Source organism: Rattus norvegicus, chromosome 12 (assembly GCF_021556685.1).
Source record: "Rattus norvegicus strain SHRSP/BbbUtx chromosome 12, alternate assembly SHRSP_T2T, whole genome shotgun sequence".
NCBI lineage: Eukaryota > Metazoa > Chordata > Mammalia > Rodentia > Muridae > Rattus > Rattus norvegicus.
This window is the reverse complement of record NC_141545.1, coordinates 44,308,142-44,331,340: the sequence shown is the minus strand read 5'-3', so window position 1 is coordinate 44,331,340 and position 23,199 is coordinate 44,308,142. Positions and strand designations below refer to the sequence as shown.

General features: G+C 46.7%; 1 long non-coding RNA gene across 3 annotated transcripts; it reads right to left on the bottom strand.

Moving 5' to 3' along the window:
* Positions 1-5,382: 5,382 nt before the first annotated feature.
* On the bottom strand, positions 5,383-22,951 carry LOC148002346 (uncharacterized). 3 transcript variants are annotated; one of them, XR_015634359.1, is made up of 4 exons: positions 22,476-22,951; positions 21,339-21,503; positions 7,793-9,107; positions 5,383-6,222 (listed from the first exon to the last, which is right to left on the bottom strand). It is a non-coding gene; the product is annotated as an uncharacterized LOC148002346 (long non-coding RNA). The 3 variants fall into 3 exon arrangements; XR_015634360.1 differs by having other exon boundaries at positions 5,384-6,222; positions 7,994-9,107; XR_015634361.1 differs by lacking the exon at positions 7,793-9,107.
* Between the last annotated feature and the right edge of the window lie 248 nt (positions 22,952-23,199).

Here is a 23,199-nt window from a genome sequence, read left to right as displayed (position 1 = left end):
TGAGGTCTCTTTTTCCTTGCTAAGAAGAGACACATCCCGACCCTTTATGCATTTGAAGAAAGGTAAGGAGTAGGCTGCTGACCTATAAGCAAGGCAGTGAGAATGGACCTGCCCAGAACAGGCTCAAGCCAAATGAAGCACCCGGAAAGGACTCTCCATAACGGATTGATCTGCCTGGAGGCTGTGCACTGTGCTCCAGATTCCCAGCGTTTGTGAGCTGTCATTCATGCTGGGGTGGGCTTTGGTGACAGAACTGTCTTTGAGTCATTTCTGCTCGTGTAAGTAAGCTCAATAAAACTACTGGTTCACCACGATGGACATGTGACTGGAAAAATCATGTCTTTGCTCTGTTGTGGTCTTCCTTTCTGAGGTGAGAAGGGGTGTGTGTGTGTGTGTGTGTGTGTGTGTGTGTGTGTGTGATGTCACACTAGGAAAAGTCTGTCACACAACAGCTGCAGAAACGGTTGGCTTCCAGTGCGTGCCAATCCAGCGGGCTTGTGTGACTCAGCATTTGAGTTTCCCTTTCTCAGATGGGTCAAGCCGAGATTTCCACCCCAGCCTTAATGAGGATTCTCTTTCTCAGTGCTCATCAGTAAGCAAACAGGAGAGAGACTCTTTTCTCCAAGTACAAGAAGCCAAGGAAAGCAAGAGATTCCCAGTCAGAAGGCTTCCTTTGGGGCTGTCCTTTGTATTGTTTGAAGTGTTCGTGCATGTGTATATTGTGATCAAATCCATGTGCACTCTCCCCTCTCTGATCCCTTCCATATTCTCTCCATCATGTTCCCTTCCAACTCATGTGCTGTATTTTTTTTTTCTAAGCCCACGAAATCAGCTTAGTGCTGCTGTGCTAAGCATGGGTGTGCATGGGTAACCTACAGGGTCCTCACCCCTGATGAAAACTGACATTCTCCCTTTCCTGGTAGCCTCCAGTTGTCAATATTTCCTCAACCCAGCAGTGGGATTTTATGGCTCCCTTCCCTCTCGATGGTGGGACTTGGGCTGGCTTGATCTTTTGCAGGTTTTGCGCACACAGTTACGTGTGTCATGTGTGCAAAGGAAAGTCCTGTTCTCCACAGTCCTCTGGTAACCCCCAGCTGTTACACCTTTCTGTGAACGCCTCAGTTGCTTTTCTATTGCTGAGATAAGACACCATGTCCTAGGCAACTTATAGAACAAAAAGTTTATCGACTTCTTACAATTTCATGGCTGGGAGCCTGTCAGCAGACAAGCAGGCCTGACACTTGAGTCATAGCTAAGCAAGACCTCCCATCTTGAGATAGAATCACAAGGCAAGGAGAGCTAACTGAGAGTAGTGTGGCCTTTCAAAACCTCAAAACCCACTCCCCGCCGCCAGAGACATACCTCCTCCATCAAGGCCACACCTCTTAATCCTTTCCAAACAACTACAGACCAAGCCTTCAAATATATGAGCCAACTGGGGGAGGGGAATGGCATTCTCCCTTAAACCACCGCATTCTATACCCTGACCCCCATAGACTTGTAGCCATCTTATAATACAAAATGCATTTATTCCAACTTCTAAAGTCCCCACCATCCTTTCTCAGTCTCACCACTGTTTAAAAGTCCAAAGTCTTTCCTGAGACTCAAGGCAATTCCTTAATTATAACTCCTTGCAAAATCAAAAGATAACTTATATACTTTCAGCATATAGTGGCTCAGAATATACACTACAATTCCAATCGGGGAACAGTGAGGAAATATACCAGTTCAAACAAGACTGAAACCCAGCCGAGCAAACTGTGATTCCTGTAGCTTCCTGTCTGACGTCAGAACGCTTAGATGTGGTTCTCCTCCTCCGGCTTTTCTGTCTGCAACACCTCTTTTAATATCTGAGGCATGGCTTGTATCATGGCATCCACATGTCTATGCTGGGTTCTTGTTGGGGCCGTGGGGCCTGAGTGGAGACTACAAATGCCTCCTCAGTGTCTGAAAACATCATTTGGAACTGGATGAGAGTACAGACCAAGGGGCCAGGACCTTAAACAGAAAAATAATACCTGCTTACATAAAACGAAGAAAAGGATGCACACAAATCATTGCAGAGGGTTACTTGACCCTCTTAGAAACTTTAATTGCTGGTAATGGGCAGCCTGTTGGCCGGTATTTTATTAGCACTAATAGATTTTTACAGGACATTTCTCACTCCACTCTCCAAGAGCCTCAGGAATTCATTAAATATTTAGAAGCAGAGCTCAGAGTTGTTCAGTTAAAGATGCCCCTTCTGATGAGGTTTCCCGCAAGTTAGAGACCCGGAGAGAAGAGGCCAGCACTGGATGGATGTTCACTGTCAGTCTGGGCAATCACAATCAAGAACATTGACTGAGTGCTTGCTGTGTGCTGAGCACTGTGCTCAGCGCTTTGCGTCCGTGTGTTAAAAACCAAGGGGCTCGAGAGATGGCTCAGCAGGTAAAGGCACTTTGCAGTCAAGAACGATGACCTGAATTTAATCCTCCAGGAGGCACATGATAGAGAAAGAGAACTGACTCTCACCAGTCATCCTCTGACCTCCACATACGCACCATGGTACACTCAGGGGCATGCACACACAATAGGTAGGTAGATAGATGATAGATAGATAGATAGATAGATAGATAGATAGATAGATAGATAGATTCGTACATCATAGGTGGGTGGCTGGGTAGCTGGGTGGTTGACTGGTAGATAGATAGATAGATAGATAGATAGATAGATAGATAGATACATACATACATACATACATACACGCATACACACATACACACATACATACATGCATGCATGCATGCATGCATACATACATACATGGGTGAGTGGCTGGGTGGTTGACTGGGTGGATGGCTAGGTGGGTGGCTGGGTGGATGGATGGATGGTAGATAGGTAGATAGATACATACATACATACACACATACATACATACATACACACATACATACATGCATGCATGCATACATACATACATGGGTGAGTGGCTGGGTGGTTGACTGGGTGGATGGCTAGGTGGGTGGCTGGGTGAATGGATGGATAGATGGTAGATAGATAGATAGATACATACATACATACACACACATACACACATACATACTTACATACACACATACATACATACATGTATGCATGCATACATATATACATACATGGGTGACTGGCTGGGTGGTTGACTAGGTGGATGGCTAGGTGGGTGACTGGGTGGATGGATGGATGGTAGATAGGTAGATAGATACATACATACATACAGACATACATACACACATACACACATACATACATGCATGCATGCAGCATACATACATACATGGGTGAGTGGCTGGGTGGTTGACTGGGTGGATGGCTAGGTGGGTGGTGGCTGGGTGGATGGATGGATAGATGGTAGATAGATACATACATACATACATACATACACACATACATACATACATACACACATACATACATACATGTATGCATGCATACATACATGGGTGAGTGGCTGGGTGGTTGACTGGGTGGATGGCTAGGTGGGTGGCTGGGTGGATGGATGGATGGTAGATAGATAGATAGATACATACATACACACATACATACACACACATACATACATACATGCACGCACGCATACATACATACGTGAATGGTTGGCTGGGTGGATGGCTGGGTGGGTGGCTGGGTGGTTGGATGGGTGGGTGGTAGGTAGATAGATGATATAAACATAAAGCCAGGAATTCCACAGTCTCTGATACTTACTCACTGAAGGGGGAAACTGAGGTTTCAATTTTAAAGGTAGTAGGATGGAGCAATGGAGAAGGAATGGGGGGATGCTGGCCGTGAGGAGTGGTCCAGACCAGGGCTTCCCCAAAGGTGCTGCTGGTTACCTGTGTGGCCTTGAGCAGTTTACTAAGCCTTCCTGAGTGCAGTTTCTTTTTTACAGAGTAGAGATTAATTCTTCATTTGACAGGAGAGGGGATGGAGTCACAGGTGGGAGAACGCAAAAGAGAGAAAAGTGAGAACTTGGAATATAGTCTCAGACGTAGCCTAAATATTTATCACTACATAACTAATGTATCAATTGGGTTTTCTAGAGTGTGCATGTTCATGTACACACACACACACACACACACACACTCACACACACACTCTCACACACTCATACACACACTCACACACACACTCTCACACACTCACACACACAAATGCACACAAACACACACACTCACACACACACTCACACACACACTCGCACACTACACACACAAACACACACAAACACACACACTCATACACACACACTCACACACTACACACACACAAACACACACACACAAACACACACTCACTCACACACACACACTCACTCACACACACTCACTCACACACACTCACTCACACACACACTCTCACATACTCATACACACACACACTCTCACACACTCACACACACAAACGCACACACAAACACACACACACATGCTCTCACACACACTACTAGAAGCCCCACTACCTAGAGACAATTTTTTAAATAAAAGATTTCAGTAGAAAATGTTCTAAATTCTGCCCCTTCCGATCTGTAGGAGCCTGTATAGCTCCTTCATCCGCTTTCTTTTCTATTTTATTGTTTCAGTCATAAGATTTGTTAACGATGATTAGTATAGCCTGGTGAGAGCCAACCCAACCCCTCCCACCTTAGGCTCAGGTATTTGAACATCTAGTTTCCAGTTAATGGTGCTGTTTAGGGGGTTTATGGGCCCATTTGGGAAGTGGAGCCTTGCTAGGGGATGCACAACACTTGGGGTGGGCTTTGACAGCTCACACCACATTTCTTTCACTCTTCCTGCCCCCTATTTGTTGTTGAAGATGTGATCACCCATCTTCCTGCCTCTGCTGTCTGTTGCCGTGGTTCCTCCAACAGGATGGACTCTCCCTCTAGAACCCTAAGCCAAATTAAACTCTCTCTTCCATAAGTGGCATTTTGTCATGGTGTTTTTATCATAGCAACAGAAAGGTAACTAATACACCAAAGTTGGAGTGGTGCACGTAACCACAGTTGCAAATGCTGGGACAAATGCTTCAGATGTGGGACTGTGCAGGAGTTGGGTGACTGTAACAGCACAGAAAAGTGTCTGCCTCTTCCTCTCCCCCTCCTTCACCCTTCCTTCCTTCCTTCTTCCCTCCTCCTTCCTTCTTTCTTCCTTCTTCCTTCTTTCCAACAGCCAACAGGTGATCGCCCACAGCCTGTTGCTGCCCAATGTTTCATTGATTCAGTTTATGCATGGGGAATATCCCGGCAGGTTGGATATTGTTATAGGCAAAGGACAAACATGATGAGGAGGTGAGGATGATGAAGATATGGTCAGGCTATACTGTATGCCCTTGTGGAAACAGCACAACAACAAAAAAAGGAAAATCGTTACAGAGAAACCAGGTTTTATTATTAACATACTAATATCAAATTAATGAGCAAAGAAAGTAACAGGGGAGGTGCATCAGTAACCACAGGTGGTGCCTGGTTTTCATTGCTATTAATCGTGATTAGAAACAATTGATTTCACCTCCCGTTCCCTTACTCATGGATACTCTCTGGTCCACCTGTCGAACTGTAACAACGAATGACCTTTTCTTGGAAGCTCTTTTCCCACTCTCAACATTTATTCTACAAGTATTTCTTGAACTAGTACAATGTAGCAGGTTCTATGCTAGCTGCTGGGGTAAAAATACTGAGCAGGGTCCATTTTACAATCCCTCTACATTTGTGAGTCTTACATTCGTGTGGGAGAGAGACACCACATAAGCAAGCAAAACTATTGTCACATGGTAGTTAAGAGATGTGAAAAAAATATAAATTATGGACTTGGATGGATGATAGAAGGGTAATTTTTCATTTATTTTTATTAATCATTTTATTCACTTACATTTAAAATGATATCCCCCTTCCAGGTTACCCCTACTCAATCTCCCCATCCCATCCTTCTTCTCTCCCCCTCCCCTTTGCTTCTGTGACGGTGTTCCTCCACCCACACACCCACTCCTGCCTCGTTGCTCTAGCATCCCCCTACACTGGGACATCAAGTCTCCACAGGACCAAGGGCCTCCTCTCCCATTGATGCCCAACAAGGCCATCCTCTGCTCTAAGTGTATCTGGAGCCATGGTTCCCTCCATATATACTCTTTGGTGGATGGTTCAGTCCCTGGGAGTTCGTCGATGTTGTTGTTCTTCCTATGGGGGTGCCATCCCCTCCAGCTTCTTCAGTCCTGATGGAAGGTAATTTCAAATGAGCAAATTGAGAAAAACCTCAGATGTCAACATAAGAAGGAAGATGGAGAATTAACTAGATAGGTAATTGGAGAAAGAGCAATCTGGGCAGCTGGAGCCAAACCTGGTGGTGTGTGTCTGCAATCTCAACTTGGAAGGAAAGGCAGCAGAGTGCAAGTTCATGGCTTGCCTTGGCAATGGTGTCTATCTCAAAAGTGTCCAAGAGGGTTGGGGATGCAGCTCAGTGGTGAAGGGATGCACAAGACCCTTTGCCCAATCCCCTCTGTCACAAGACTGTTGTAATGGAGTAAGATGGGTGCATTTGAAATCAGTAAGTTCAGAAACCTACATCACAGAGAAGAAGGTGGGGAGACGGGGTTGGAAGATGCTGAGGGAAGTGCCTGCCAGCTGCACTCTGCAGTAAGCCACATTTGCCCACTGTCTGCGATACCCTCATCTGAAAGCCTCTTCCTGTTTCCTGAAAGAATGAAGGCCAACCAAGTCTGCTCACCTAATGAACTTCGAAGTTTACCTTTAGTTCCTAAATTGTATCAAGGTCTCTGCCAGGACTCTCAGAATCCACAAGAGTGCATAGACACTTTAGATTTTTGTGAAGAAACATGGGAGATACTTAAAGCCTGTGGGACACCGTACAAAACACATCTTTCGAAGTGCCCGTTTCAAAAATAAGTTGGGTTGCATTCATTTTGCCCCACATTCACTTTCTCTCATGTGTATGCAGTCACTCTCGATTTCTTTGGATAGAATTGTATCACTCACTTCATTTTCATGATGTTCAAAGTGGGTCTCTGCCATTTAATTGGTGTGTTTAGGCCAGTTACATTTAGCGCAATTATTTGTATCATGAAATTTAAGCCCGACACTTTGTTGCATGTGTTTTTCCTGTTCCCTCTGCCTTTTACTCCTGGTTGTTCCTTCCCTGTCTTCTTGTAGACTACTCAATGTTTTCTAACATTCCACCTTCACGTATCTATATTACTTTTTGAGGGATTTCTGTATAAATATTTGATGCTTCCTCCAGGCATGAATAGTGTATTATTTCCTTGTATAGAGAATTAATAGTTGTTAGGTCTTTTCTTTATGAATGGGACAGTTCTTTATGTCTTCCCCAATTTTTGATTTTTGGAGGTCTGTATCAGTTGGGTATTTCCCCCTGTGCGTAAGAAATGGAGCAAGGGGTTGGGGATTTAGCTCAGTGGTAGAGCGCTTGCCTAGCAAGTGCAAGGCCTGGGTTCGGTCCCCAGCTCCGAAAAAAAGAAAAGGGGAAAAAAAAAAAGAAATGGAGCAATGAGTCTGTTGGGCTTCCTTATAGAGCATGGGTGAGGGGTTGCTTTCAGAAGTATAGGTGGCAACAAAACAGCCATACCCAGAAAGCCTCACTCCAGCATGGATGGTGCCTTCCCCTGGAGTCTCCCCGTTAGTTAACCATCAACGGTCGAAATACTGTAGTACTTCTGGGGATCATGAGACCGAGGGCTATTAGGGCAGAACTGGGCAGGAGGAAGAGCTAGAATCTCAGGTGGGTACCCAGTTACCTTCCCCACCCACCTTCTTTGTGGGGAACGTCAACAAGTAGCTCAACCTGGGGGAGGGAGATTCCTGCAAATAATGGTAGCTGTTCTGATGAGGATGCTGGTTGGTCCGTATGCTCCAAGGACATGGATTCACGTCATCGTCCAAATTGATGGCATTTTCCTCTGTTAATTTCTTCAAAAAAACAAAACAAAACAAAACCAAAAACAAACAAACCTATTCTCAACTTTATGCTCTTCTCTGGAACTTTGAGTGAACTTGACATTATATTTCTGTTGTTGTTGTTGTTGTTGTTGTTGTTGTTATTGCTGCTGCTGCTGCTGCTGCTGTCATCTAGAAGTTTCTCAACACACTCTATTCCTTTTTGGGGGAAAAAATCTCCTTTTCTTTCTGTTGTTCAGATTGTCTTTGTGGACTCGCCTTCAAGCCCACTACTTCTTTGCTCCTACAGAACCTACCTATCCCCTGGGTGTTTTGCTCAGGGTGGTATTTATTTTCACCACCACAATTCCCATCCAGCTCATTTTCCTGTCTTCTACCTCTTTCCCAAGCCTTCCACAGCTTCTTTCCCTCCAAGTAACTTCCCAGGGTTTGTGTCCTCTTGGGCTGTTGGTTGTCACCTCCTATTTGACTTGAGATTTCCCTGCTTTGGCTATGGGGAGCAAGTCTGTGCTACACATTAGACATTTTTAGTACAGGGTTGTGCGGCTCCAGTTCTAATTTCAATCTTCTATTTTTGCAAGTAGCCAAACTGCTGAGGTTCTGGCTGACTTCTGCACACCCCGGTTTGAACGGCAATTGGATTTTCAAATCCCTGGCAACACTACCCTAGTATCCTGTGTGCTACCTAGAGACCCATAGGAAGCCTGGGTGGTATTTTCTTCTGTCACTTAATTCTCAGTGATTTCCCCAACTGTGACTCTGCTTACTGTCATTCATGGTTTGCTTGAGGGCGTGCCAAGGGCTTCATACGGACGTGGTTCGTTTCAGTCATTCTTCAGGCACATGGTGAAGAACCCCTGTGGGTGGCTCTCCCCTCTCTGTAATCCTTGCCTCTCTTTATCTCCTGTTAGGGCGAGGGGGGTCCGCCATGTTTGCTCTCACTTGGGGACAGTTGAGAAGATCTCTGTTGTCGTGATAGGGTAGGAAGCCTCAAATCTTCCAAGAGAGACGTGGGACAGAGAAGGTCAACAGGGCTCCATTCCAGGCTACAGCAGGACTGATTGAGGACCAGGAAAAGCAGGATGCCCCATGTTTGTGTCTCTTTAGCATCCTTCTCTGTTCACAAGAGGGGGGATGTAGTCTCATACAGTTCTCTTTGACTTGAGCTCTAGAATAAAACAAAAAAACAAAAACCGAAAAGAAAACCCCACATACTTCTGACCTCTCCCTGATCTTTAGCTGGAGAATTTAACCTTTCCTTCCTGCCCCTTCCTTCCATCTCTTCTCCTTCCTTGGAATGTGTGTGTGCCCATGTATGTGCCTGTTTGCAAGTGTGTGTGTGTTCGTGTGTGTGTGTGTTTGTATGTGCATGCGCATGTGCATATGTGTGCTTGTATGTGCATGTGCATGTGTGTGTGCCTGTGCGTGTATATGCGTGTGTGGTGTGTATGTGTGTGCATGTGTGAGCATGTGAGTGCCCATGTGCATTTGTGAGTGTACATGTGTTTGTGAGTATGTGCATGTGCATGTATGTGTGCCTGTGCCTGTGTGGTGTGCACATGTGTGCATGTGCATGTGTGTGTGTAGATCCACATTGCTCGGTGTTTCTGAGCTGTGGCTATTCTAATGCCTAAATTGGCATCTATAGGAGACTGCAGCTTCATGTCTGCTGCCCTACACTCCTGCTTTCAGTGTGGTTTCAAACGCTTGGTCACAGGGTTTAGCTTTGCTTTGTAGGAGGAGCAGTGCAGTGAAGCAAACTGTTCCTTTGCTACACTCCAATCCCTGAGAGAATCCCACACCCGGAGATACTTTGTATTCAAAAAGCAATGTCTCAAGCAAATTCTCAATGCGGCGGTCACAGATCTGGGTCCAAGTTTGGGAAGTGTTGTGGGACCCCAGCAAAACCTACCTCCTTAGCGTGCACTCTGCTCGAGGAGGATGGCGCTGTGGGCATTTTTCTCCTTCCCACCTATGTGTGTCCCATTCCCCCCTCCCCAAACAATGCCATCTCCGTGGGTCATAAATACTGAAGTTACTTTTCTGGTGTTAACAGCCTAGTGAATGGAATTATTAGCCGCTTCCTGGAAATAATTACCCAGGCCCTAAAGTCACTGTGAAGTTTCAAAGTTTGGGCTCCTCCATTGAGGAAGGAGAACCTACGTAAACCCAGAAGTAGTGGATTAACCCAGAGAGAGCAGGGAGGGCCGACCAGACGCCATCCACAGTGTGATTGGAGGAGGGGACAGGGGAGGAGAGGAGGAAGAACTCGAGACACCCACGTGGTGCTGGTCCATTACAAGAAGAATCCGCTTTCAGGTCTGTTTTGTTCACACAAAGCCTTTTATCTAAGGGGCTCAGAGAGCTTTGTTACAGGTAAATATTCTCCTCCCCTGCTGAGAATAGGAGGGATCAGGGTCAGAGAGATTAGCGGAGACGCCTAGTTAAGGTCAGGCGGGCGAAAAGTGGAGACTCACAGAGTGGCTGTTAATGGCATTTGTCTGCTGACTATTGTAACGGCCTAAGACGCCTGGTGTGGAGGGCAAGGGTCCAGGAGGAGAAGGGAGCTGGCCCCAAGACGCCCTTCTTAGCTGAGTGTCACCACAGAAGGGACTGGGGGCAGGGGTGGGGGAGTCAGTGATTTGCAGGGTTTACACAGCCTGCTTTAAGAAGAGGAGGAGGAAGAGGAAGAGGAAGAAGAAGAAGAAGAGGAGGAGGAGGAGGAGCCAAAAATAGTGTGGAGTGCTCCAGGAGGTTGTTTAATTCTAAGTTTTCCTGGCTTTCAGGTGGTGCATCTGGGGAAACTGAGTAAACAATGCCGTCTCTCTAAAGCCATATAATTCAAGGTAGTTTCAGGACCCTAGTGAGGATTCAGGAAGAGGCTTGTTGGGGTTTGGGAGTGGAAACTTGGTCCTGGGGTGGCTTAGAATGGTACCTCCACACAAGATACTTCCTAACTTTGTGTCTTCGCAAGAAATATTGATCTGGTCCCTGTTTGGTTTCTTATGAAAACTCACCCATGAATGACAAAGACACCAGTTTCCCTTCCTGAGAAACCCTGCTGCTCATGGGGCCCATCTCTCAGCCACGCAGCACTTGAACTTAATGTGTGGATTGCAGAGCCTTGCCCCTGGGGTTGTTCATCCCCCTTGGCTGATCTTGTGGCTGTGGTGCTGTCTGCTCAGATGCCAAGAGTGGCTGAATGGAGTTTATTCACGTCCTGCAATTCCCACAGTTCCTCGGCTTGTCCCTAATCCCTTATCAGTTGGATCCTAGTATTTCCAGATACAGTGTGCAGCACTCAGTTAGGGTTGTATCTTAGACAAATGACAAGCAGGTGACACGTCATATAAACCTGTTCCCAATGCTCCCCGAGTTTCATTGGCCTGGCATTTTGCATTTGCTGCAGGCAGAAATCCTCAGAGATGAGGTGGCCTCGGGTCAGCCTGCTTCTAGAAGGTTCTATCTGCAGGCAGGGAGGACGGATTCTGTGATTCTGGTTTCTCTTCTTCCCCCTTCACATAGGAGAAATGAGGTTAAGTCACACTCATAGCTCAGTGCCCTGTGAGTCAGTTCCCAGGCTCTGGGTAGCATAATGTGTTGGGATTCAGAGGAAAATAAATCTGTCACTTACGAAACGATTTAAGGTTACGGAGATTGCGTGCGTGTGTGTGTGTGTGTGTGTGTGTGTGTGTGTGTGTGTGTGTGTGTCTTAGTGGCAGAAATTTCCAGGAACAGAACTCAGATAAGAGGCACCAGAATTTACTTGGAACTTTCCAGACTGCTCCACCCCCAGTGAAGGAGCAATCAGCAGGTATTCCGGGTCTGAGGCTCAATAGCGTGGGCTGGAAGGTGAACTGGTTTGCAGACTAAGGCTGATGAAATCCTCCTGGGCCTCAATATCATTCTGGTTATTCCTGCCCGCTGCTGTACCCTCCACATGTAGCTAACCGCGAGAAGTAGGACAAGACATCGTCAGTAAAGTTCTGAAACCTGCTCTGTGCGGTGCGTACAACAGGCAGTGCTGTACTGTCGGATGTTTGCACATAGATAAAGAGATAGATAGGCAAATGGATAGGTGATAGATGAGATAGGTACACAGATAGGTGTACATAGTGACAGGCAGACAGACAGATAATAGATGATCAATTGATAGATGATAGGTCATAGATGGATAAATAATAGATGATAGATAGATAGATAGATAGACAGACAGACAGACAGATAGATAGATAGAAAGACAGATATGGGAAATGGATGGATAGACAAATGATAAATAGATGATAGATAGATAGATAGATAGATAGATAGATAGATAGATAGATAGATCGAACAGATAGTATACTAGTTAGGTTTTTGGTTTTCTTGTCAACTTAACATGAGCTAGAATCATCTGGAAAGAAGAAACGTTGATTGAGAATGTGCCTTCATCATATTGACCTGCAGGCAAGCCTGTGGGAGGTTTTTCAATTAGTGATTGATGTGAGGGGCACTGTGGGTAGCACCATCCCTAGGCTGGGGATCCTGGGTTCTATAAAAAAAAGTGGGTTGAGCAAGCCATGGAGAGCAAACCAGTAAGCAGCACCCCTCCATGGTCTCAGCATCAGATCCTGGCCCTAGGTTCCTGCCTTGAGTTCCTACCCTGACTTCCCTTAGCAGTCAAGGAAATGTGACCTGAGAGTTGTAGAATAAAATAAACCGTTTCCTCACCCAAGTTGTTTTGGGCCAGAATGTTTTTATAACAGCATCAGAAAGGAAACCAGGCATAGATAAAGAGACAGGCAGGTCATAATAGATGATTGCTATTGATACATGCATACACACATACATACATACATACATACATACATACATACATACATATGCATATATGTTATTGCCTGTTGCCCCCTTGACATGCCTAATACATGTGTTAAGTACATTAACTACATCTGTGCTTGAACACACTGCACCCACAAAGTCAAGGAAGTGGAAGCGAATGTCAGGAAACCCATGGGGGCCAGGGAGCTCTGTCCAGTCCATCAGCCTCTCTGGTTCTGTGTCTCCCTCCCTTGTCCTTCTCCTCCCTTCCTGTTCCCCAACCCTTGCTTCTCTTAGCCTCTCCTCTCCTGGCAGTAGGAGGCTCCTTTCCCAGTCTGTCCCCATGGGGCCCTACAGAACCTTTTTACTTAAACATATATTGACCTAAGCCTTACTCCTCTGGATGAATTATACCACCAGCAGCAATCTGCAAGGCATAAATCAACCGGCAACCCCAGGCAACTGTCTGCCGACGGCATGGGATGGAGAAACCATCGCTTTCTGCAACTCGGTGGACAAGGGTCTCTAAATTTTGTCCCTTGACAGCTCTTTCCTCACCTGACTCATTTCTCTGCCTCTCTGCCCAGTTTCATCTGGTTCACTTTTCCCTCCCTTGTGAAGAACAGAGACAAAAAGGGCTCCACCAGGGTTCAAGAACTCAGGAAGAGAGTAGGGCCTCGGTTCTGATACCTGACACCTGAAGGCATTCTGTGCCTGTCCTCATCGGTTGGTTGAACTGCTGAAGGTGTCACGGGGTAGGATGCTGACTGTGATGGTAGTTAGCAGCCTCAAGGTTGCAGAATCTCTTGAGGTCATGCTAGGGTCCTGTTTACCCACCATTCTCTGGTCCCTACACCAATACCAAACTAAAGTCTCTCACCCTGCCATGGGGAATGGACAGAGTCTGTGTGCACTCTGGCGAACATTTCTGCCTTTGTGGATATCTTTCTTACCCCATCAGCTTCGCCCTGTGACCTGCTCTGGTACTGCTTAGCTGTGCTGAGTTAGGGCCATGGACTGCGATTAATGTATTAGCTCAGTGCAAGAGCCCCTCTCCCTCCCCCGTGATTTGAGATCCTTTTCTATCTTGGTTTAATGAAAAGCAGCTTTTAATATCTGACCTGATGAATTTCATGAAATATTAGCAAATATTAGCTATCCCGCTAAAGTATTTGGAGCTCATAACTCACCCCTGCCCTTACCCTTACTCTTCTCAGAAGATCAAGACAGCCCAACCCCCTGCAGACATCGGAGACCCCCACCCAAGTCCCATAAAGTTTTCCATGTAACAGAATGATTGCACGAGCTAGAGAAATGGCTCAGCCCATAAAGTGCTTGCCTTGCCAATAGGACCTGAGTTCAGATCCCCAGAGCTCGTGTGAAAACCCCAGTTGTGGTGGTATGCAATCCCATGTAGGGAAGCAGAGAAGGAAGTTAGAGTTGGTCCCTTATGGCCTCAGAGGGTGAGGTTGCCCGTGCCTTTCTTTTACCTCAGCTGTGCTTGTGGATCAAGTCAGCATGTCTGCAAAGCGGATCAACCCATTTGGCAGATGAGGAAACTGAAACCCGAGAGCACAAGGCTCCCATCACGGGGGCAGCATCAGAACTGGCAAACAGTCGTCCCAGGCAAAGCCTTCACAAACAATAACCCACGGGCGTTTTCCGTGCATCGACTTGTGAAATCTTCCCTGGAACTGTGTGAGGCAGGGTCTAGAAATATGTCCATTGTATAGATAGATAAACTGAGGGTCTCGGAGCTGAAGCATTTAGACCTGAGTCATAAGGAGTCATACATACATACGTATGTACATACATACATACATACATACATACATGTTATTGTCTGTTGTCCTCTTGACATGCAAGGACCCCAAGTCAGAGTTGTCTAAGTCTAGAACTGCACAGGATGGGGATCTGGTGGCCTTGTGAACCTTTGAAAACATAATTTTCAGATATGTGCATCCTTTAAAATGTATGTGCACATGTCTGTGCGGACCACGGTTAGACAGGAATCCACGGAGGCAAGAGGATTCTTAGAGCATCAGATTCTTAGAGCTGGAGTTAAAGCACACATGAACTGTCCAGTGTGGGCGGTGGGAAACAGACTCGGGTCCCCCTGAAAGAGCCATCTCTCCGGCCCTTATGGGCAGGCTTTGAGAGTGAGCCTATAACTATCTCTTTATCATAGAAGGGGCCGAGGACCCCCAGATTAAAGCCACAGCTTGGGCAGCTGTTCGATGTGAAGTGTTGAAGTGTGGGTAAGAAAGCATCGAGCAGGGTGAGAACCAGGTCCACCCAGTTGGCCAGGGTGCCCACCTGCACACTCCCCTTTGAATCTGAAACTCCACTTCTCACTCCCTGGGGGTGACGGAGTAAAACTGAATAAGCCAAGGCGGCATGGTTTCAATCCGTAAATATCATAGAGTCAGGGCACGAGGCCAGTGAAGTCTGGAAGACCAGAGATTGCCCGGCTTGCCCCGGGATCAAAGGGAGGACACAGGTCCCCTTTCCATCAGGTCTCCGTGTCAGCAGCATGGAACAGGGCAGGGAGAGATCAAGAGGGGCTTTCTTTGAAGTTTCGAGATAAGGCCAGCTCCACCTCCCATTAGTGTGAAAGTCTTTGCTCCAGGATTCGGGGGAGTGGGTGCATTTGACTGCGTGTGTGAGGGCTTGAGAAGGAATTATCAACTCAACTAGACACATCTTTGGCTGTGTCCGGAACTGGCTGGGAAACTCTTGTGGCCCTCAGTCCTCAAAAGACACGGGGCCTGGAGCCCTGATGATAGTTTTCGTGTTTGTTTCCCCAGTGGCCACTGCCGTGTAGACCCCGGGCTGTGTGGTTGAGAAGTTGAGTGGACAGAGCCTCCTCCTACATTCGCTTCGCCCTCAGGCTGGACAAGTTTGGGTGAGTTTGGGCAAGTTTGTTCAGCCTCTCTGAACCTTAGTTTCCCTGCAGGTTTCAGTAGCTGCCCCTGTACCTGAGGTTCATTTGAAACGAAATGAGATTACACAACCCAGCGATTTTCTTCCCACAACGTAGGTTGCATAAGAACATTCGGGAAAGCTGAGCTAATCTCCAAGGTCTGTGTGAGCTCTGGAGGCCAAAGGCTAGGTCACGTGATGCCTTTTGCATGAATGCTAATTCTCCTCTGTTTTAAGTGCAGTAGGCCAAAGGTTAAGGACCCCTACCCACACAAACACACCTTCCTATCTGAAGGCAAGCTCAGACAGCTCAGAGGAACCTCCCAACCAGCCTGGACCCTGGGAAAGCCTTTCTGTGTCCCAGTTTCCATAGTGTAAGTGAAGACAGTTTGCTGATGTTTAATAGTTGTAGACACATTCTATCAGTCAGGGCAGAACCCTGCGCTTTCTGAGAGCTAGATGGTTTTAGTTTTAAGTATACCCAAACTTCATTCAACAAGCAAACCATCGATTAATCAATAATAGTTAATTAATACATCCACTCTTTGTTAACTGTAATCTGTTTTATTATGTGTATCTGTGTGTGGATTTATGTGCCATTTTTATGCAGTGTCCTAGAAGGCCAGAAGAGGAAAGCAGATTTCCCTGGACCTGGAGTTACAGGTGGTTTTGACTTGCCCCACATGGCTTGAACTCAGAACCTTTGCCAGAGCAAACCTGAGGGATCCCGGAATCCACAGGGCAGAAGGAGAAAACTCTCAAAGTAGTTCTTTAATCTCTGAAAGCAAGAACCACCCCCAACCCATGCCCCCAAAGATGCTCTTAACCCTGGAGCCCTCTCCCCAGCCTCTAGCGGCAATGCCCTGAGATGCTGGAACATTTTCCATGCTGGGTGCCATGATTTTGAAGCACCCACTGCTCTTGTGCCTAATATACTGAAATCTTATTGGAAAAGAAAAATAGTAGGTCCTTACCCAATTTTTCATTCAACTAGAAAGCTTGGGGTCACACTGGGTTAGGCTGCCCTTCTGCTGGAGTGGTAACTCTGGTATGTCAAGCTTTAATTTTAGGGGGATCCCCTGTCCCTTCCTAATACTCCTGGGACACTCCCAACCTTTAGCCCATCGCCAACCTTTATCGCCATGGTAACAGTTGAGATGAATCTGTGTCATCCTCACAAATCATCAAACCTATGGAACCCATTTCTATCTCAAGCGGTAACAGTACGGAAGCTCTGGGGACCCAAATTGCGTCAGACCTCTGAAGGGAAGGAAACATTGTGTCTGATCTCTGAAGAGAAGGAAACATTGTGAGGGAACTGTGTCTTCAACACACGCAGGAGGCTGTTCTGCCTAGAGTGGTAGAAGAGCCTAGCTTCCCCTGTAATGCAAACAACCTGTAGAGTTCCCGTGACGATGTACCCACCCCTCACAGTTCCGATTCTACAGTATCTCGTCTTCTGGAGCCTCTGTTTCCTGGCAGTTTGTCTCATGTAACTTGATTAGGACTAGTTACCCCCTCTTCCGGCCGCTTCCCTGGTGACCCGCCTGCTCTGGAGACTTCTTCGCTCAGAATCTCCTTCAAAAAAGTTAAAATGCTTTTCAACTGGAGTGTGCCTTCCATGATACTTCTGTCACAGTGAGGAAGTCTGTCTAGAGCCGGGAAGGACAACTGGATCAAAACACTGATTTGGGACAGCTCCCAGTTTACCTTCACCAGTACTTTGTTATTCAAAGCTTCTTGTAGAGATGCTGAGTTTCGGTGGGTAGAGCGCTGGCCTAGCACGCAGAGGTCCCAGGTTCCATCCACAATGTCACATGAACCAGGCATGGAGGCACACACTACTTGAGAGTTAGAGGCAGGAGGATGAGATGTTCAAAGTCATCCTCTTCCTCTGTGAGTTTGGGGCCAGCCTAGGCTACGCAAGGACAATTCTTTAAAACAAGACAAAAGGAGGGGGGATTTGAGATGGGCTCCTCTCAGATCCTCTAGGTTTATCATATCTTTGCGTTCCATAACCAGTGGCCCTGTGCCCCACAGGGAATGTTCTAGATGATGGTGGAGATGTTCTCTCTGAGGTGGCTGGCACATGATTGAGTCAGATAGTCCCAACCCTGCTCTGCTCTGACACTACATAGGACAAGCTTACTCACCACCACCACCACCACCACCACCACCACCTCCCATGCAGTCCCAGTCATCCATCACCTAAGTCATCCCATTGGAGACTCCGTGAATCAGAGACATCACCCACCAAAACTCAGTGTTCAGGTGTGCCCGGCACACAGTCTCTGTTCCAGTTTAAGAAGCAGCAAGCTGTCTTGCGTGCCTGGAATTTGGCCAGATTCACAGAGCATGCTCAGTCGGAAGCAGGGAGTTTCCCAGAACGTTATGGACTAAGTTAAGAGCAGCTAAGAGTATTATGACCATGCTACTAGCATCCTTCAGTCCTGTGAGGTCTTCCAAGAGTGGAAGCTGGGGCTGCAAGAGAGCTATGTGGAAAGATGTGCCCACTTGGAAAGGAAACCCACACTGACTTTCATTTCCCTCTCTTCCTTCTCCTCCTTATGCTTCCTATGGCTAAACCCTTCTGGAAGCCAACAAGCAAGGTGCCCATTGAAGAACAGACATAGGGTAATTTCTTGGGTCAAAGCAAAGAAGCAGAGAACCTGTCCCAGTTACTGCTTCCTTGTGGAAACTGGACAGCCTGCGAGTCAGATGAAAATGCCTGAGCTATATTGCCCTTCGGGGGTCCTAAACCCCAAACCTGACTCTGTCAGGTTTCTATGCCTTTCCAGCTCATGACCAAAAAGGAAGTCACACCTGCTCCACCCCCACCCCCCACCCCGGCCAAATCCACCTGCTGCGGGGGCGGACAGCTGATCATAGAGGAGAACTGATTTCTCAAGAGAAAGACTAGCAAGGTAAAGCCAGTCTCTGCAAAAGTGAGGTCAGCGGAGGGTGGGAGCGAGCTCCAGTGCTCTCCATGGGGCGCCCACCACACCAAACAGCTCACAGCAGACTTAAGGGCTTCTGAACAGCCCACAGCGGACTCAAGGGCTTCCGAGTTCTGTCTTGACTCCATTGTGTACCTTTTGGGTTTCCTGCTACTAATTAGTTTTTGTTCGGGAGTTAATCCAACTTTTCATTTCAGGGCTTCTTTCTCCCACTAAGAGTTTAGGTTTGAAAATGTCACTAACAACCTCGATAATTTAGTGTGCAAAGCCTCGACAGGCAAGGAATTATACCTGACGAATAATATAATCAGCCAACCTCATTCCCCCAAAGCCCTTCATAAACATATCAAAAGACTTGGAAAAGTGTGCTCTCTTTGACCTGAAAATTTCCTGTCTAGTGAAAAGAGGGTTTGTGTGTGTGTGTGTGTGTGTGTGTGTGTGTGTGTGTGTGTGTGTGTGTGAAAGAGAGAGAGAGAGAGAGAGAGAGTGTGTGTTGTGTGTGTTTGTTTTTTTAATTTTTCTCCTAGAGAAATAATTATACAGGTGCACAAGTATTTGATTAAAAATGTGGCCAACGAGTTATCCTTAGCTCTGTAGAGACTGAGAAGATCCTAAGAGGTAACAAAACGTAATTACGATAATAAATGTTCAGTGTCTCCCATGGGCCAGATGCAAAAGTAAACAGTTAGTTTATATTAATCTGATTCCCACCAACTTCTTCAAGTGAAGAGACTCGTTTTTTGGCTAATGTTAGAGCTAACCAGACACAGAAAAACCCAAGCAGCTTGCCAAAAGTTACACACATTCTGGCTAAGTATTTGGCAAAGCTGGGGCATGAAATCAACGGGGGCCTATAGACTATTTGAAAAGTTATAAATCAACAATTAAATGCCTTTTCTATTCTCTGTCTGGAAGAGCATACTTTCATAATGACACAGTTTGATTGTTCAATTCTCAGGTCTTCTGTTGCCACCCTGATTGTACCATGAGGGGCCACGGGCAGACATGAGAAGACACTCAGGTCCCAGTGAGCCTCCATCAACATAGACTTTCCAATCATGCCTCAGGACCAGGGCTATGCACACTGCAAGCATGCCTGCTCCTCGGGAGGGTGTCCATAGAAGCAGATTCAGGGTGCAAAGTGTAATGTGTCTAGGGCTGTGTATCCAAAGAGTAGCTTGGAAGAGAACACAGGTTGTACTAAAACAGCCTACCCACTCCACAGACTTCTCAGCCCATGGAAGGAAGGGTGGTGCCAGCAGGAGGGCCAGAGAGGGCAACATCAATATCCCTGATGGTTAAGTTTGATTGTCAAGAGAGACGTTGTGAGACTCACAAGGCACAGCTCCAGGAGGGCCTAGGGATGTGTGCCCATTGCCAGTCTGGTCAGGGATATCTGACTCCAGATTAATAGTTTAGTCTACTGAGGATTCTGCATCCAGGCTCTGTGTATCCAGCCCTGAAAACGCCACTGGGGCTGTGATTGAACCGAAGTAACTTGGCTTCTGACCACTCCAACCAACATGCTAACACGATGCTTAAGAATAAGGTGGCCTGTGTGGGGGAGACACTTGTAATACCAACACTGAGAAGCATGACGCAGAAGGTTATGTGAGTTCAAGGTCAACATGGCAGTGAAACCTTGTCTCAAAATTACTGTGCATACCAATACCAGTAACAATAAATATAAATATAATAATAATAATAATAATAATAATAATAATAGAACAAAATCAGCAAAGTGGGAGGCAGCGACTTACTATTCAACCTTTAAAATGTAAACGACATTTATTTAGTGTATGTGGTGTGTGTACACGCACATGTGCACATGGCTTCACACACACAAGCCTGCATCACAGCGCTCATGTGGAGATCAGGGGCCAAAGTGCAGGATTTGGTTCTCTCCTTCCCTCATGTTGGACCTGGAGTTTGAACTCAGGTCCACAGGCCTTTGCCCTCTGAGCCATCCCACCCTTAAGGTGTCTCTATTCCACCTTAAAAATCAGGCATACCTATTGAAAGATATTCCTAAAGCCTCATGGACGGTAGAGAAACATGAACAGTAGGTGTGCTACGGAACCTCTGTGGGGGGAAAATGATTGGTAACCATTGCACATAGACAACCATAGACACATAGGAAATAAACATAAAGAATAAACAAAGTTATTAATATGCCAAAATAGCTGTGACGTTTGGGGGCGGTGTTCACATTTCTTCCCCTCTCCTCGTTTGTATTTCTGAACTCTTCAGAGCAGTGAGATTTGCTTAACTGTTAGAGAGTAAAAGTTACGTTTTACCTCATCAGTACGGTCCTTGCCTGGACGATACCGAGACGCCACTTTGGAACCCACAGGAGCACATCCACACCATTTCTGCTTCCTAGGCACGCAGAAAGCCTGGGCTTCACAGCGCCTCGTGTCCACACCATTTCTTCTCCGTGGTTTTGCTGGCAGCTTACATTTCCAAGCTCCTCTTGCCCTGAGGTCTGTGCCCATGTCTGGTGCACAGAGCAGCCACTGACACTGCCCCCCTGTGATCTCTCTCTTCCTCTGCTCTGTGTGTGTGTGTGTGTGTGTGTGTGTGTGTGTGTGTGACTGATTCAGCAGGGCAAGCAATCTCTCTCCCTGGGTTGTTTATGACTAAAGCCAGGGTTGTCACTGGATAAACTTGAAGCGGATGGGAGTTATGTGAGCAAAAAAAGTAAAGTTTTATTCTCTTACCCTTCCTCGATGTTCAGATGAATCTGGTTAGCTACCTTTTCTGACCACGACTGGAGAAAGCCAGACAGAGCAGCCTCGTGCTTCCGTAGGACCCTGTGACCTCTGATGGGGTAAGGCTCTGCTCTCAGCAAGGGACACGGTGATCAACCCTAGACCACAGTGGCACTGTGAAAATTAAATAAATTCAAATTTTATGACAGATTTTTTTCTTTCTTTTCACAGCTATAGATCCCAGTGCAGATGTGGTCCTCTTTCATGATTGCTATGATGCAAAATCAGAATCGAGTTGAAGAATATAGACCTGCATTGGCCAGCAGTTAGCTGCTAATCGAAGTGGCCAATAGATGATAGATATTAAATAATGTAAACGGATCATTGATATAAAGAGAAAGTAAGAAAAGTGATTTAACAGATGAACAGATGATGGACGGTAGATGGACGGACAGACAGATGGACAGATGATCTCTGGCAATTAACAACAGTTGCCTTGAACACTTTTTTTTTAAAGAGCAGTAAAACTTAAAGGCATAGGACGGCAACTGATAGAGGGCAAAGTCGAGAGGTGCAGAGCATCTGGGGGGAAGCAGCTCCACAATGTACGTTTCCTACTTTCATGGATCCCAGCCTAAAAGGCAGGCGATGATCTGTGCCCTCTAAGAAAGCAAGGAGCCAGACAGGGAACGCCCCAGGTGGCATGTATAAACTCTGCCCAAATCTTTGGCTGACCTGGGAATCGCATTCATAGGGAGAAGACTGAAGGCATTCTGGGAGGGCCAAGGTACGGAGCCAGAAGCAGGGACACAACCTCTTACAGAAAGACAGCTCTGTGTACCAAAGCCAAGTACTGGCTGCTAGCGCCTCTCTCTCTCTCTCTCTCTCTCTCTCTCTCTCTCTCTCTCTCTCGATAGACTTTGAGCATTTCGTGGACATGGCCCTCACTGTGTCCAAAATGAAGCCTGCATCCATGCAAAGACAAATGTGTACATTCACTTGAAGTCCCCCCATGGACTCCACTGAGCCGTGTCTCTAGTAACCATGGTAAACACAGACGCTTCGAGCCAAGTGCGAACACAGATCTTCTCCCTCACTCAGGAATATCCACTGAGCTCCTGCCACGTGCACGCTCGGATGCCTTACCTGTCTCAGAACGTGGTTAAGGCTGGGTCTTAGCTGGGCCCCATCATGAGGAGGCTTTGACTTGGTCAGAGAAGGCGACCGTCGTCCATTCGTTCCCATCCAGAAATGAACTCAGCCCGGGATGTGCGTTACGGCCTCTTTAGGAGAAGGAAGCATCCAGTCTGATACTCTGCCAGAAGTCTGCGTGTCGGAGGCCTGTTCTGTCTTGTCAGCACTTGAATACAGACAATTGAGCTGAACACACGTTGACCTTTGTCTCCTGAGCAGGCCTCCAAAAGCCCCGGATCTGTTAACATTTCTGCTTTTCACACATTCCTTTGTATTAAGATGAAAAGGGAGGAGGCAGGAAACACACACACACACACACACACACACACACACACACACACACACACACAGAGAGAGAGAGAGAGAGAGAGAGAGAGAGAGAGAGAGAGAGAGAGAGACTCCACACCAGGCCTTTTCCCTTCTTACATAACTCTGAGAATCCTTCCAAGATTTGCCATGTAATTCTAACAAACCCATAAACGTCTTGAAGTTTTGCTGGCAGATCAGTCATGCCAACGGTTCATGAATCCGCCGCAGTAGCTGGGTGTTCCAGCCGTCTGAATTCACATAAAAACGCCGAGGCTTGTGAGGTCCAAAAGTGACTCCCATAGGCACTAGCTCTCCTGAACAGGTACCAAGTGGAAAGCCCCCTTGGAAAATGAGCCATTCTGGTGGA